The sequence below is a fragment of the Pristis pectinata genome, chromosome 10, assembly GCF_009764475.1.
Source record: "Pristis pectinata isolate sPriPec2 chromosome 10, sPriPec2.1.pri, whole genome shotgun sequence".
Lineage (NCBI taxonomy): Eukaryota > Metazoa > Chordata > Chondrichthyes > Rhinopristiformes > Pristidae > Pristis > Pristis pectinata.
The window spans coordinates 28,009,846-28,025,842 of record NC_067414.1 but is presented as its reverse complement, the minus strand read 5'-3'; the positions used below and the strand labels follow the sequence as shown (position 1 = coordinate 28,025,842).

The 15,997-nt window shown below is 42.2% G+C and overlaps 1 protein-coding gene across 7 annotated transcripts in view; it reads left to right on the top strand.

Annotated features, from left to right (window-relative positions):
- Window positions 1-15,997, top strand: part of ube3d (ubiquitin protein ligase E3D) — a 159,112-nt gene that overhangs the window by 50,086 nt on the left and 93,029 nt on the right. For 3 of the 7 annotated variants that reach the window (XR_007957062.1, XR_007957063.1, XR_007957064.1), the window contains exon 9: window positions 12,670-12,740. The exons of the other annotated variants lie outside the window; for them this stretch is intronic. The gene's annotated coding sequence lies outside the window, so the exon portion shown is untranslated. The remainder of the gene's footprint in view (window positions 1-12,669; window positions 12,741-15,997) is intronic. 7 annotated transcript variants of the gene reach the window in all.

Below are 15,997 nucleotides of genomic sequence, written 5' to 3'. Positions count from 1 at the left end.
TCTATCTATCAAAAGAGTATTACCTCACATTTATCTCTCTTGAATTTTATCTGGCATTTGTTTTGTCCCTTCTACAAGTTTAATTATGTCCTCTGTTGATCTTTGCAGTCCTCCATATTAACTATTACACCCCATCACCACCACCACAACATCGCCTAATTTGACATCATCTTAAAAGTTGGAAAAAGTGTGACTCTCCACCATTAATTGTGATCGATACAGATCCGTGTGAAATCCATTTTCCACAGTGAATAGCTACTCTCTCAGATTTTAGTTCTGAAGCCAGCTACAAATCCATTCTGATACTTGTCCCCTGACTCTGCATTTCCTGACCTTGTTCATGAGTCAATTATGGGCTACCTTATTAAAGGCCTTTTGAGAGTCTAGATAAATTGCTTTGACTGCATTACCATTCTGCACTTTCTCTGCTGTGTCTTCAAAAATTCAATAAGGTTGGTCATGCAAGATTTTCCCTTTTGAAATTCATGTTGACTATTCATAATTACACTTGCTCTTTCTAAGTCTCCTATTTCTCCTTTACCATTACTTTCCTACCACTGACGTTAAGCTGACTGGTCTATAATTACCTGGACACGCATACTTCCTTTCTTAAAAGTAGGTCTTATATTGGCTATTCGCCAGACCTTTGGCACTGAACGTTATTTAACAAATTAAGTATGTGCAGGAATCTGTCAGTTATCTCCTCCCTGGAGTCTTTTAAAACATTTGGATACAATCTGACTGGACCAAGGTTTTCATCCTCTTTGAACTTGGTTATTTAATATATTCCCTTTTTCCACTTTAAATTCACATCTCAGTATTCATCATATGTGATGTCTACCTGTTTATTCTCCCTGTTAAATGCTGATTTAATATTTCTGTCCTTTCCCTCTTGTTATTGTCCTGTATATCCTTTAAGAGTTCTCATCCTTTTTTCATTTGTGTGTGTAAATTATTTTGTTACTTGTTTGATGCTCCATGATAATTTAATCTCATAGTTTCTCTGACCATTCCTAATCTCTTTGTATTCTCACTTTGCTGTATTTGTACTTAATTTGTGCCTCTGTCTTTACCCTTAACTGTTCCCATATGCCTTTAATCATCTGTAGAATCATGGATTAGGACAGAAAGATAGGGTTGGAGGGAGAAGATCAGCCACAGTCTTGTTGAATGGCAGAGCAGGTTTGAAGAGCCAAATGGTCCACTCCTACTTGTATTTCTTATATTGTCACAAGTGTTCAGTTTGTTCTTTCCTTTTTAGTCAAATGTCTTTTCCTGCACTCCGTTGAACACCACTTTAAATGTTTCCTATTTGTTCCTCTACATTATTGTTTGCCGGAATTCTTATCCATGTTCTCTTCCCAAGTTCTATTCTCAGTCCTTCAAAACAACTTCTTTCCAACCTACTTAAGAATATTTAATTCATTGTAATCTATATCTTGATCAAATCATATTTTTCTTGGGTTCTGTGGCACTTTGTGGAGTTAATCAATTCTTTCCTTGTCACATACACAATATGACTCAAAAATCAGACCTGCATTATGTGAAGGTTTGAATGTTACTGTGATGCATCAACCGAGAAAATGACAAATTCAGATTCTTAGTGTACTTTCTGACATCTGTTCATTTTCCTTGGCTCCGTATGCTTGTCCTTTAAGTTGTAGTATTATAATAATAAACAACTCAAACATATTGGCACTTCCTGTTCAAGGACAGCACTCATAATTTAATAATTGTCATTTTCATCATATTCCATTTCATTTGTAAGGTGACATCATGTTTAATCTAAAGCCTGCACTGATAAATCAGTGACATCAGTTCAAACCCTATCATGCAAGCTAGGGCACTTAGATTCAGTTAATTAAGTCGATTCTGAAATAAGAAAAAATTATCAGATCTTGAAAGGCCTAGATAGATTGGATGTACAGAGGGTGTTTACATTAGCAGGAGAGTCCAGGATCTGAGGGTGCAGCGTCAGAATAAACTGAGATGAAGAGGGATTTCTTCATCCAGAGGGTGGTGAATTTTGGAATTCGTTGCTACAGAGGACTGTGGATGCTAAGTCATTGGGTGTCATGAGATGTGGAATATCTAGTGAAGAGGAAGAAAGAAGCTTACATAAGGTTTAGGAAGCAAGGGTCAGACGGGGCTCTAGAGAGTTATAAGGTTGCCAGGAGAGCTAGAAGCGGGCATGAGAAGGCCTTGGTGAGTAGGATTAAGGAAAACTCCAAGGCATTCTACACGTATGTGAAGAACAGGAGGTTGACTAGAGTGAAGGTAGGACTGATTAGGGATAGAGGAGGAAACGTGGGGAGGTCCTTAATGAACACTTTGCTTCAGTATTCACCTATGAAAGAGACCTTGATGTTTGTGAGGACAACATAAGACATGCTGATAAGCTAGAACCCTTGGCAATGATCTGGCCACAGGAGTAGTACCAGATGATTGGAGGGTGGCAAATGTTATTCCTTTGTTCAAGAAAGGGAGTAGGGATGACCCTGGAAATTATAGACCAGTGAGTCCTAGATCAGTGGTGGGCAAATTATTGGAAAAAATTCTTTGGATGAGAGGTGACCTGATTGAGGTGTACAAGATGGTAAGAGGCATAGATCGAGTGGACCGCCTGAGACTCTCAGAGAGCGGTGGGTGCGTGAAACGTGCTACCAGGCATGCTGCTAGAGGCAGATACATTAGGGACATTTAAGAGACTCTTAGATAGGCACATGGATGATAGAAAAATGGAGGGATGTATGGGAGGGAATGGTTAGATTGATCTTAGAGTAGGCTAAAAGGTCGGCATAACATCGTGGGCCGAAGGGCCTGTACTGTGCTATAATTTCTATGTATTTAAGGCAGAGATTGATAGGTTCTTTATTGGTAAGGGAGGTTAATGGTTACAGGGAGAAGGCGGGAGAATTGGGGATGGATTTGAAAAAAAATTAGCCATGATTAATTGCTTGAACAGGCTCGATGGGTTGAATGGCCTTATTCTGCTCCTATATCTTACAGTCTTATGTTCTTATCAAGAATTGTGACAATGAACCTAACACAATTGGAAGGAAAAAAGGTTCACAAATAACCTTTAAAGACCAGTAAAGTTCTTCCAATTCTGCCTGTGGGTGACTCAGGACCCACAGCAGTGTGGTTGCAACTTAACTCCTGTGAACGGTCCTGCAAGCCACTCAGTTTAAGCTATTCAGTCTCAGTTCAAGATGATGCTTGACCTGCTGAATTCATCCAGGGTTTCATTTTGTTTGTTCTAGATTCTAACATCTGCAGTCTCTTTTGTCTTCAGTTTAAGGGCAGTCTGGGATGGACAGTAGATGTGGTCCTTGCCTGGAACACCTACATCCTGTCAATGAATGGATAAAAGAAAGAAAGATTTGCTAGGTTGATAAAGCCTCAGAAGATGACTCCTTCAAAGTGGCTACTAAACTTCTCAAAGTTCTTCATTGACAGCTGCATTAGAAAATGTGTATTTCAATTATAGAAACAGAAAATGCTGGAAAAATTCAGCACGTCAGGTAGCAACTGTGGAAAAAAAGACAATTAACATTTCAGATAGAGGACTACTGGAGGGTCTTTGACCTGAAACATTGTTTCTCTTTCCACAAGTGCTGCCTGACCCTGCTGAATTTTTCCAGCATTTTCTGTTTTTATTTCAGATTTCCAGAATCTGCAGTTTTGTTTATTTTTTTTTACACAACATTCAGTTATTTGCATATGTTATCTCAAACATAACATTTGCCACTTTCAGGCTTTGAATTCACTCAGATTTTTTTCTACTTTTTTTGTGTTCCTTGCAGCTAAATCTGTCTTAACAAGTAGTATTTTAAGCATCCATGAATACATTTTGATGTACTTTGAAAATGCATGGATTGCAAATTGTATCGCAATCCACTCCAAGTTTCTCCTCCAAACCATAGGCATACTTTCCAACTGGGTACTGAACAAGTTTGAGAATTCTGACAGTTTGATTTCCATACTCCCAGGAGTATTTTTGCTTTCAGTAATTGCTATCTGCTGACAAGAAAAAAGATAAGTAGGGCATTTTGTAAATGGCGAGAGACTGAAAGCTGTTGGTATTCAGAGGGACCTGGGTGACTTTGTATATGAACCACTGAAAGTTAACCTGCAGTTACAGCAATCAGTTAGGAAGGCAAATAGTATGTTGGCCTTTATTGCAAGAGGACTTGAACACAAAGATGTCATAAAGAGGACTCAGGTGAGATAGCATCTGGAATATTGTGTACTGATCTGGTCTGCAATCCTAGAGGGAGTGCGAGAAAGGTCTCCAGACTGGAAAATTCCCCTCATTCCCAGGAATCAGATGAGATGTAGCAGAGTTTAGAAGAATGGCAGATGATCTCATTGAAACATAGATGATTCTTCAGGGACTTGGGGGGGGGGGGGGGGGTGGGGGGGTCACAATCTCAAAATAAAGGATTAGATAATGAGAAGAAATTTCTTCACTGGGGGTGGCTGTGGAGGCTTGTTTGCTCAGGAATCAATGGATAATGGTGCAAGTTCCAGGAATGTGTTGGTGTGGAACAAAGGTTGGCCATTATCTTATTGCAGGGTGCGAGGGACTAAATGTCCCAGTTCTGCATCTGTTTCTTATGTTCCTGTTCTGAGCATATTAACTTTGTCTCTTCTCCACAGTGTGGATTGCACTTACCTGCTCAACCACTTGTAGGGCTCCTTGTGTTATTTACTTCTCCAGGAATTGAATTTCTGAGATGAAGAGGGCAGCATAATTCAAGCAAAGCCATAATATACTGATTAACTCAAAGAAAGGGAAGTAATTAACTGTAATGGCCTGTTAGAAACACAATAATTTCACAACAATGTATTTGTCTCTTGTGATCTTTCCTTTCTTTGACCCCTCTCCATCCCATCTTCTGCGACAGTACCTATCAGTGTAAGTGGTGTTTTTTCAGTGAAGGTGGTTAGAAAAAGTCTGATTAAGCTTTTATTAAACAAAAATGCATATGGTCATCTCCCCATTGAGACATAGCAGTAACTAGGGGTGGGTATTGCCCATGCTAATTTCTTTAAATTTACAATTGGGATTGTGGATGGAATCAGCTTTGGTGGTTTCTTTCCTTGAGATTGAATGTCAATTATATAATACTTGAATTTGTATGTGTGTTGAGGCTGGTGGTGGATTGTTGTGAGTATGTCATCAGTTGCATTTTAAAATTTGTTTTTGATGAGTGTCAGGAGTTAAAACAGCATTTAATTTCTATCTGACTCCAGCAAAAATGCCTGCTTTCAGAAAATCATGATTGTCCCTTTTCTCCAGTAATTTCCAGGGTACTTGTTGCACCATTTTGCATGTAAGGTAGGCTTGGAGGGTTATAGATCCATTGTCAATGTGCCAGGTAGTGCTAATTTTGTGAGTTTAAGTGCTGACCAGTTTTCTGTCTGTGACTGGATTTACATGGTTGAGATAAGTGGTGGCCCCAGTGCTGATTAGACCCATCATATGGCTGGTGGTGGGAGAAATTCCAGGAAACCCAGCAATGATGGATGGTTGAGACTGCGAAAAGGGGAAAAGAAGGATCTGCCTACACTCCTCGCTGTCTTGGTAAAGCAGTCAGCGTAATGAAAGACTCCACCCACCCCGAACACTCTTTCTTCTCCCCTCTCCTATCAGGCAGAAGATATAAAAGCCTGAAAGCACATACCACCATGCTCAAGGACAGCTTCTATCCCATTGTTGTAAGATTATTGAATGGTCCTTTTGTATGATAAAATGGACTCTTGATCTCAATCTACCTCGTTATGATGTTATTGTCTACCTGCACTGCACTTTCCCTGTAACACTTTATTCTGCATTCTGTTATTGTTTTATCTTGTACTACCTCAATGCACTATATAATGAATTGATCTGTATGAATGGTATTGAAGACAAGTTTTTCACTGTACGTCAGTACAGGTGACAATAATAAACCAATTCCAATTCCAGAATCAGGTTTATTATCACTGACTTGTATGTCATGGAATTTGTTGTTTTGCGGCAGCAGTATAGTACAAAGACATAAAATTACTGTAAATTACAAAATAAATAAACAGTGCAAAAAAAGGAATAACGGGGTAGTGTTCATGGGTTCATGGACCGTTCAGAAATCTGATGGTGGAGGGGAAGAAGCTGTTCCTAAATCGCTGAGTGTGGTTCTTCAGGGTCCTGTACATCCGCCCCCAATGATAGTAACAAGAAGAGGGCATGTCCTGGATGGTGAGGGTCCTTAGTGATGGATGCCACTATCTTGAGGCACCGCCTCTTGAAGATGTCCTCGATGGTGGGGAAAGTTGTGCCCATGGTAGAGCTGGCTGAGTCTACAACCCTGTGCAGCCTCTTGCAATCCTGTGCATTGGAGGCTCCATACCAGGCTGTGATGCAACCAGTCAGGATGCTCTCCACCGTACATCTATAGAAATTTGCATGTCTTTGGTGACATACCGAATCTCCTCAAACTCCTAATGAAGTAGAGTCGCTAGCGTGCCACCTTTGTGATTGCATCATTGTATTGGGCCCAGGATAGATTCTCCAAGATGTCGATGCCCAGGAACTTAAAGCTGCTCACCCTTTTCACCACTGACCCCTCAATGAGGACTGGTGTGTGTTCTCCCGGCCTTCCCTTCCAGAAGTCCACAATCAATTCCTTGGTCTTGCTAATGTCGAGTGCAAGGTTGTTGTTGCAACACCACTCCACCAGCCGACCTATCTTACTCTTGTACACCTCCTCGTCGCCATCTGAAATTCTACCAACAGCAGCTGTGTGATTGGCGAATTTATGGATGGCGTTTGAGCTGTGCTTGGCCACACAGTCATGAGTGTAGAGTGAGTAGAGCAGTGGGCTAAGCATGCACACTTGAGGTGCGCCTGTATTGATTGTCAGCGAGGAGGAGATGTTATTGTTGATCTGCACCGACTTTGGCCTCCCAAAAAGGAAGCCAAGGATCCAGTTGCAGAGGGAGGTACAGAGGCCCAGGTTTTGAAGCTTGTTGATTAATACTGAGGGGGATGATGGTGTTGAATGCTGGGCTGTAGTCGATAAACAGCAGCCTGACGTATGTTTTACTGTTGTCTAGGTGCTCCAAAGCAGAGTGATGAGCCAGTGAGATTGTGTCCTCTGTGGACCTGTTGTGGTAGGCAAATTGCAGCTGGTCCAGGTCCTTGCTCAGGCAGGAGTTAATTCAAGCCACAACCAACCTCTCGAAGCACTTCATCACAGTACTGGGTGATAGTCGTAGGTGTTCCAAGATTGATAATTAGTAGAGGAAGGGAGGATCAGAGTGGATGAATGGTTGGGGGTGGTATGATAGGGAGCCTGCTACTGATAAATGGTTATTGCGGGTGGCACGGGGATTGCAGCTTTGATAGATTGGGGGGGGGGGGGTGTGGGAATTGATAAGGATCCTGGTGGAATGAGTGGGACCCTGGTACTACTGCATAATTGTAGGGAGAGAGCTTGTCAGAAGCCCAGCTTTGATGGATAGTTGGAGGTGCTAGTGAATGGTAGCCCTGCACTGGATGATGGTCGGAATGGGGGAGGATTATGGAGCTGTTGATTGGTCGATTGTTGGGGGTTGGGGGAAATGAGGGTGCTCAGAACTGATGGATGGCTAGTGGTGAAAGTGGTGGAGGATGCAGGAAATTGGGGACTGGGCCATGGGGGATGATGGGGTCTGAGGGTGGCAGGTTGGGAGTTTGGGGAGAGTGATTTAGGAGTTTACAGGATTAAATGGGTGATTAATGGCCATTGGGGGATCACATGGAAGAGGTAGGGACATCATGAGAGAGAGTGTGGCAGGGATGCCCATGCAATGATAATGGTAATGTCAGAGGGATGTTACATAAATAACAGGAATTCATGGACTTGCCTGACAGGGGTCCCAGTCTGGGCCCACGCTGAGGAGACCAGGTGGTCCCAGGAGTAACCTAACAATAGTTGCACCAGGGAAAAATGTTCCCAAAAATGAATGTTACACAGAGAATGATGTATGTCCCTGATATGGAAATCACATTAGGGATTGTCTGTTGGAATTGCCAAAGTGACATTATCATGATTCACCTGGGGGTAAAAAAAAATGATTCTCAAATGCTTAACACTGCAAAAAAAAATGCAGTGCTCTGCAATTGAATTTCTAACCAACTGAATTTCCACCCAATTGTCTTTTACTGTGTATCGACCTATAGTCCTGGTGTAATTTGAGCTGTGTGTGGGTCTGGAAAGGGGAAAGTAAGAAGAATATAGATTTATTCACAAATTGTGGGAATCTCATAATGTCTCAAGTTGCTGGCATTGGCAGCTGTTGATGGCACTTTCCTTCAGTTGCATCAGCAGAAAATGATGACTCATAGATAATAGTACCATGAAACATATCTTACGATCTTATCTGACAATTTTCTTCGGACTTGATGCTTAAATCTCCAGAGTCTAGTTAGCCGTAAGAAATAATACAAATGCCAGGATCATTCCCAATTACTCACTTATTCATGTAGATGTAATGGTTTCTTTTATAGCCTTGTGTATTGGAGTGAAATTGAGCCATTCAGATCATTAAAACAAAAACAGTGGCTTAGATGTCCAAAAGATTTAAATATTCTAACATAGGAAAAAAAACCATGAAAGTTGTCACTGTTCTCATTAATTGGACCATGGCTCCTTCACCCTGTTTGCCTATAAGTGACTGTAGCACCACAGTGCGTGATTGACTCTAGATACTGAAGCCCGTTTTTCCCCTCTTGCTTCCTTGCTTCCTTCCTTCCTTCCACTTTCTGGCATTCCATGATACTGCTTCTTGACATTTTAACTTTGGCTCGAGCTTTTTCTCTCTGCATATATTAAGTCATTGAGTATAGATAGATAGATATCTTTTTTAGTCACATGTACATAGAAACACAGTGAAATGCATCTTTGCGTAGAGTGTTCTGAGGGCAGCCCGCAAGTATCGCCACGCTTCCGGCGCCAACATAGCATCCCCACAATTTCCTAACTAGTATGTCTTTGGAATGTGGGAGGAAACTGGAGCACCCAGAGGAGACCCACGTAGACACGGGGAGAAGGTACAAACTCCTTACAGACAGCAGCCGGAATTGAACTCGAGTTGCTGGCGCTGTAAAGCGTTACGCTAACTGCTACACTACCAGGGAGAAATCTAATTCGCAGAGAAACTCCTCTTGAAATGTGGCTTAGCTGAAATAAATTGTTTTTCCTTGACAACTTTGGAAGGCTCACCTAACTTTTGTTTCATGATTCACCTTCAGTGGAGACTTGGAGCACCATCTCTGGCCCACGTTTGGCTCTGCAGGGCTCATTTCTGCCCTAGCTTCTTACACAGTTGAGTTTGTCTGATAAGGTGAGCTGAGCTGCTCAGGAGATCTTTCTCAAGCACAATGAAACAAAAGTTAAGCACCACTGTCCTTGTTTACAACATTAAGTACATAATCACAGTCAGTAGTTACATGGTCGTTTAATGATATCATGTGACCACTGACTGATTTTATATTTAATGTGGGGAATGCATTAAGTTCTTTGGGAACTGAAGTTTTGTTCATGTAGTTTTGAATTGTTTGTCCACCCTGGGCTTCAGATCCTCATTGCTCTGCTAGTGCATGCTGCTGATGCCTGAAGTTACTGTGTCCCCATCGTGGACCTATGGACCAAATACTTCATGCTTGATGCTCCACTCCTGCCGACCCCATTGTTTCTACCAATCAGCTATTCTCTTCTGACAAGTGATTTGGTGCCTTTCAAGGGCGTGATGTCAAACACAACCCCAGTAAAAAAAAATGTAGGAGATTCCATGACATTGGTATTGGTATTGCAAACCGATTGTACAGATCAATTCATTACACAGTGCAGTTACATTGAGTTAGTACAGAGTGCATTGATGTAGTACAGGTAAAAACAATAACAGTACATGGTTGAAGAGCAAGGGAATGTTGATGACGATCAATAAACAGTCTGTGGCAGGCGTTGACAGGTGTAATTGATGATTTCCTGTGATATTTCAGGAACTTTTCCTTGCTCCTTTCATTAACAGTGTCAAGTGAAGAATATGCCCGCTGTATACTTTCTTTCCCCACCCCTCCACTCCATCCCACTCCTTATTTCTACATCTGAGAAAGCTATGTGGAGAAAATCTTGTGTTTCCAGATTCAGCCTTGTATCACACCATCCATGGATGATCCATGCATGTTTCATTGTTGAACTTCAAGTGATTTATTTCAGATTAGTAGATCAGTGTGTAAATTTGGTGCTCAGTATTATACCATTTATAGAAACATAGAAAACCTACAGCACGGTTCAGGCCCTTTGGCCCACAAAGCTGTGCCGAGCATGTCCCTACCTCAGAAATTACTAGGCTTACCTATAATCCTCTATTTTTCTCAGCTCCATGTACCTATCCAAAAGTTTCTTAGAAGACCCTACCATTTCCGCCTCCACCACCGTTGCCAGCAGCCCATTCCACGCACTCACCACTCTTTGAGTAAAAAACTTAACCCCTGACATCTCCTCTATACCAACTCCCCAGCACTTTAAACCTGTGTCCCCTTGTGGCAACCATTTCAGCCCTGGGGAAAAGCCTCTGACTATCTACCCGATCAATGCCTCTCATCATCTTATAAACCTCTATCAGGTCCCTCCTCATCCTCCATCGCTCTAAGGAGAAAAGGCCGAGTTCCCTCAACCTGCTTTCATAAGGCATGCCCTGCAATCCAGGCAGCATCCTTGTAAATCTCCTCTGCACCCTCTCTATGGCTTCCACATCTTTCCTGTAGTGAGGCGACCAGAACTGAGCACAGTACTCCAAGTGGGGTCTGACCAGGGTCCTATATAGCTGCAACAATACCTCTCAGCTCCTAAATTCAATTCCCCGATTGATGAAGGACAATACACCATATGCCTTCTTAACCACAGAGTCAACCTGCGCAGCCGCTTTGAGCGTCCTATGGACTCGGACCCCAAGATCCCTCTGATCCTCCACACTTCCAAGAGTCCTACCATTAATACTATACTCTGTCATCATATTTAACCTACCAGAATGAACCACTTCACACTTATCTGGGTTGAACTGCATCTGCTACTTCTCAGCCCAACTTTGCATCCTACTTATGTCCTGCTGTAACCTTTGACAGCCCTTTTATACTCTCCACTACACACCCAACCTTTGTGTCATCCACAAACTTACTAACCCATCCCTCCACTTCTTCATCCAGGTCGTTTATAAAAATCACAAAGAGTAAGGGTCCCAGAACAGATCCCTGAGGTACACCACTGGTCACCGACCTCCATGCAGAATACAACCCTTCAACAACCACTCTTTGCCTTCTGTGGGCCAGCCAGTTCTGGGTCCACATTGCAATGTCCCCTTGGATCCCATGCCTCCTTACTTAATAAGCCTTGCGTGGGGTACCTTATCAAATGTCTAGCTGAAATCCATATATGCTACATCTACTGCTCTCCCTTCATTGATGTGTTTAGTCACATCCTCAAAAAATTCAATCAGGCTCGTAAGGCAGGACCTGCCCTTGACAAAGCCATGCTGACTATTCCTAATCATATTATACCTCTCCAAATGTTCATAAATCCTGCCTCTCAGGATCTTCTCCATCAGTTTACCAACCACTGAGGTAAGACTCACTGGTCTATAATTTCCTGGGCTATCTCTACTCCCTTTCTTGAATAAGGGAACAACATCTGCAACCCTCCAATCTTCTGGGACCTCTCCCGTCTCTATCGACGATGCAGAGATCATCGCCAGAGGCTCCGCAATCTCCTTCCTCACCTCCCACAGCAGCCTGGGGTACATCTCATCCAGTCCCGGCGACTTATCCAACTTGATGCTTTCCAAAAAATTCTAGCACCTCCTCTTTCCTAATATCCACATGCTCAAGCTTTTCAGCCTGCTGCAAGTCCTCACTACAATCCCCCAGATCTTTTTCCATAGTGAATACTGATGTAAAGTATTCATTAAGTACCTCCGCTATTTCTTCTGGATCCATACACACTTTCCCACTGCTGCACTTGATAGGCCCTATTCTTTCGCATCTTATCCTCTTGCTCTTCACATACTTGTAGAATGCCTTGGGGTTTTCCTTAATCCTGCCCACCAAGGCCTTCTCATGTCCCCTTCTGGCCCTCCTAATTTCCTTCTTAAGCTCCTTCCTGTTAGATCTGAAAGAGTATAAGGCTATGACATTACCTAGCTCTCTGTACCTTTTGTAAGCTTTTCTTTTCGACTAGATTTATTATAGCCTTTGTACACCACGGTTCCTGTATCCTCTCGTGACTCCCCTGTCTCATTGGAACATGCCTATGCAGAACTCCACCCAAATATCCCCTGAATATTTGACATATTTCTTCCATACTTTTCCCTGAGAACATCTGTTCCCAATTTAATCTTCCAATTTCCTGCTTGAGAGCCTCATTATTCCTTTTACTCCAAGTAAACACCTTTCTAGTCCGTCTGCTCCTATCTCTCTCCAATGCTATCGTACAGGAGATAGAATTATGATCACTATCTCCAAAATGCTCTCCCAATGAGAGATCTGACACCTGACCAGGTTCATTTGTTTTGCAAATTATTTTTTGTAATAAATTAATATCCCAATTGTAGCTTCAACTATGCAGTTCAATATTGTGATGTTTTCAGTGTCCTGGAGAAGACAGTTGTGAGGAGCAGAGGCAGCCCAGGACATCGAGTGCATAAATTGATGTTAATGGGTAATTATAAAAATTGGCAAACTGTTTACATTCATAGAAAACTCTTGTTATACTGTTTGTTTTATATCGATGTAAATCCATTATGGAAATTGCAATAGAGAGAGGATTGGGAGATAATTATTTTGCTACAAATAACTCAAAGAATATTCTCTGATAATACATTCTGAAATTGCACTCTGGGTGTTATTGACCAATTGAAGAGCTTGGAATTTTTATCCAGTATCCTGCAAATAAGCTATCTGCTGCTAACACATCACCCAAGTGGCTAACGTCTGTTAACTTGTACCCGATTCTCCTGTGATGAGCTGGGCTATGCCAGGGGTGTGTGTGTGTGATGTTCTCCCAAAGTCAAAAGTCAAAGTCAAAGGTAGAGTTTATTGTCATATGCACAAGTACATGTATGCACAGGTGCAATGAAAACCTTACTTGCATCGACATCACAGGCACATAGTATCAGATAAGCAGCATTCACAAGAAAAACATAAATTATACATGTACACAATTTTTACAAGAAAGAACACAATTAGAACAGAAAATACACGAAGTCCATTTTAGTGCAAAGTGATTAAAGTGGTCATAGTGTTGCTAAACTGCAGTGATTAGGGTTGTGCTGGTTGATTCAAGAACTGAATGGTAGCTGTTCTTGAACCTGGTGGTGTGGGACTTCAGGCTTCTGTATCTCCTTCCCAATGGTAACTGCGAGAAGATGGCATGGCCGGATGGTTGGGGTCTTTGATGAATGTTGTCTTCTTGAGGCAGTGCCTTCTTGAGGCATCACCTCGTGTAGATACTGCCGATGGTGGGGAGGGAGTGATGTATTGCAACTTTCTTATGGTGTCCTAAGTTACATGTTCAGTGCTGTTGCTCTCCAAGTATGTCAGCTTTGACTGAGTTGGTAGTTTTCCTAGTCGAGTCAGAGAGAGTTACGGGTTCAAGTACCAGCAGAGATAACATGAGAACACAATCAAGGGTAATCAAACTTCCTTTCCCTCTAACATTTCCCAGCTTTAGTGAAAGGCCATTGACCTGAAACATTAGCTCTTTCTCTCTCCAAAGATGCTGCCAGATCACCTTAGTTTTTCCAGTATTTTCATCTTTACTTGCCAATTTCCAGCCTTTGTAACATTTGTTTTTGCATTATGAGGTATATTGTTGGTCAAAGGCAGCCTTGGGAGCAGAGACAGTGCTTCACTGATGATTTCTTGTTTATTGACATCAGAAATAGAGAGTAATTCAATGGTTTCATGTTTCTAGTCTAAAGCTCACAACATACACAAAGCAAAATAGATATAAGTTCATCAAAGAACTAAATATACAACTAAAGCTTGTATGATTCTCATTTAGCTCCTTTAAGTGGGTAAAATTCAAAGCCAGTAAATTATCCAAGTGTGATTGCCTCCATTCATCTCTCATAAGTCTGAAGAATGTGTAGTGGTGAGAAGGATCCAACGGGTCATCTTAAATACTGGTTTGTGTCTGCATCTGTTTCTCTCAAAGCCATTTATAGGTCAGCTTTGATGTCTATAGTTACATTACACAACTTGGACTGTTATTTAGCTATGCTGACTAAACTAAAATATGGGCCACTTTTGTTTTCCTTTCCAAGTGACTACATTTTTGGAAAATCCTCCTTGCTTCTAAAATTCATTTGTATATTTCATCTGAGTTTTAATTTAGTAAATTTCAGAAGAATCGTAAACTATTGCTTGGTTTGCACTTCTTACTGACAATGGGTTTCTGGGCATACATTTAGAACATAGAACATTATAGCACAGTACAGGCCCTTCGGCCTACGATGTTGTGCTGACATTTTATCCTACTCTAAGATCTACCTAGCCCTTCCCTCTCACATAGCCTTCCTCGAGTCAACTTAAAATTATGCCCCCTTATGTTAACCATTTTTGCCCTGCAAAAAAAATCTATGACTGTGCACTCGATCTATGCCTCTTGTCGTCTTGTACACCTCTATCAAGTCATGTCTCAATCTTCTTTGCTCCAAAGAGAACAGCCCTGGCTTGCTCAACCTATCCTCATAATTCATGCTCTCCAATCTAGGCAACATCCTGGTAAAGCTCCTCTGCACTCTCTCTAAAGCTTCCACATCCTTCCAAGTGTGGTCTAACCAGAGTTTTATAGAGCTGCAACATTACCTCACGGCTCTTGAACTCAATACCCCGACTAATGAAGGCCAACACACCATACGCCTTCTTAACAACTCTATCAACCTGCGCTGCAACCCTGAGGGATCTGTGGACGTGGACACAAAGATCCTTCTGTTCCTCCACATTGCTAAGAGTCCTGCCATTAACCTTGTATTCTGTCTTCAAATTTGATCTTCCAAAGTGTATCACTTCACACTTTTCCGGGTTGAACTCAATCTGCCACTTCTCAGCCCATCTCTGCATCCTATCAATGTCCTGTTGTAACCTACAGCAACCTTCTACACTATCCACAACACCACCAACCTTTGTGTCATCCTCAGACTTACTAACCCACCCTTCCACATCCTCATGCAAGTCACTTATAAAAATCTCAAAGAGCAGGGGTCCCAGAACAGACCCCTGCGGAACACCGCTGGTCACTGACCTCTAGGCAGAATACGCTCCATCTACCACCACCCTCTGTCTTCTATGGGCGAGCCAATTCTGAATCCACACAGCCAAGTTTCCCTGGATCCCATGCCTCTTGACTTTCTGAATGAGCCTTCCATGAGGAACCTTCTCAAATGCCTTACTAAAATCCACGTACACCACATCCACTGCTCTACCTTCATCAATGTGGTTTGTCACATTCTGAAAGAATTCAGTCAGGCTCGTGCGGCACGACCCGCCCCTCACAAAGCCATGCTGACTGTCCCTAATCAGCCTATCCTTCTCCAAATGCTCATAAATCCTGTCTTTAAGAATCTTCTCCAATAATTTGCCCACTACTGAAGTAAGACTCACTGGTCTGTAATTCCCAGGGTTATCCCTACTCCCTTTCTTGAACAAAGGAACAGCATTTGCCACCTTCCAATCACCTGGCACTACTCCTGTGTCCAGTGAGGACGCAAAGATCATCACCAATGGCACAGGAATCACTTCCCTCGCTTCCCTTAATAACCTTGGATATATCCTGTCCGGCCCCAGTGACCTACCTATCCTAATGTTTTTCAAAAGTCCCAGCACAACCTCTTTCTTCATGTCTACATGCTCTAGTGTATCAGCCTGTTGTACACCATCCTTAAAGACATCAAGGTCTCTCTCACTGGTGAATAC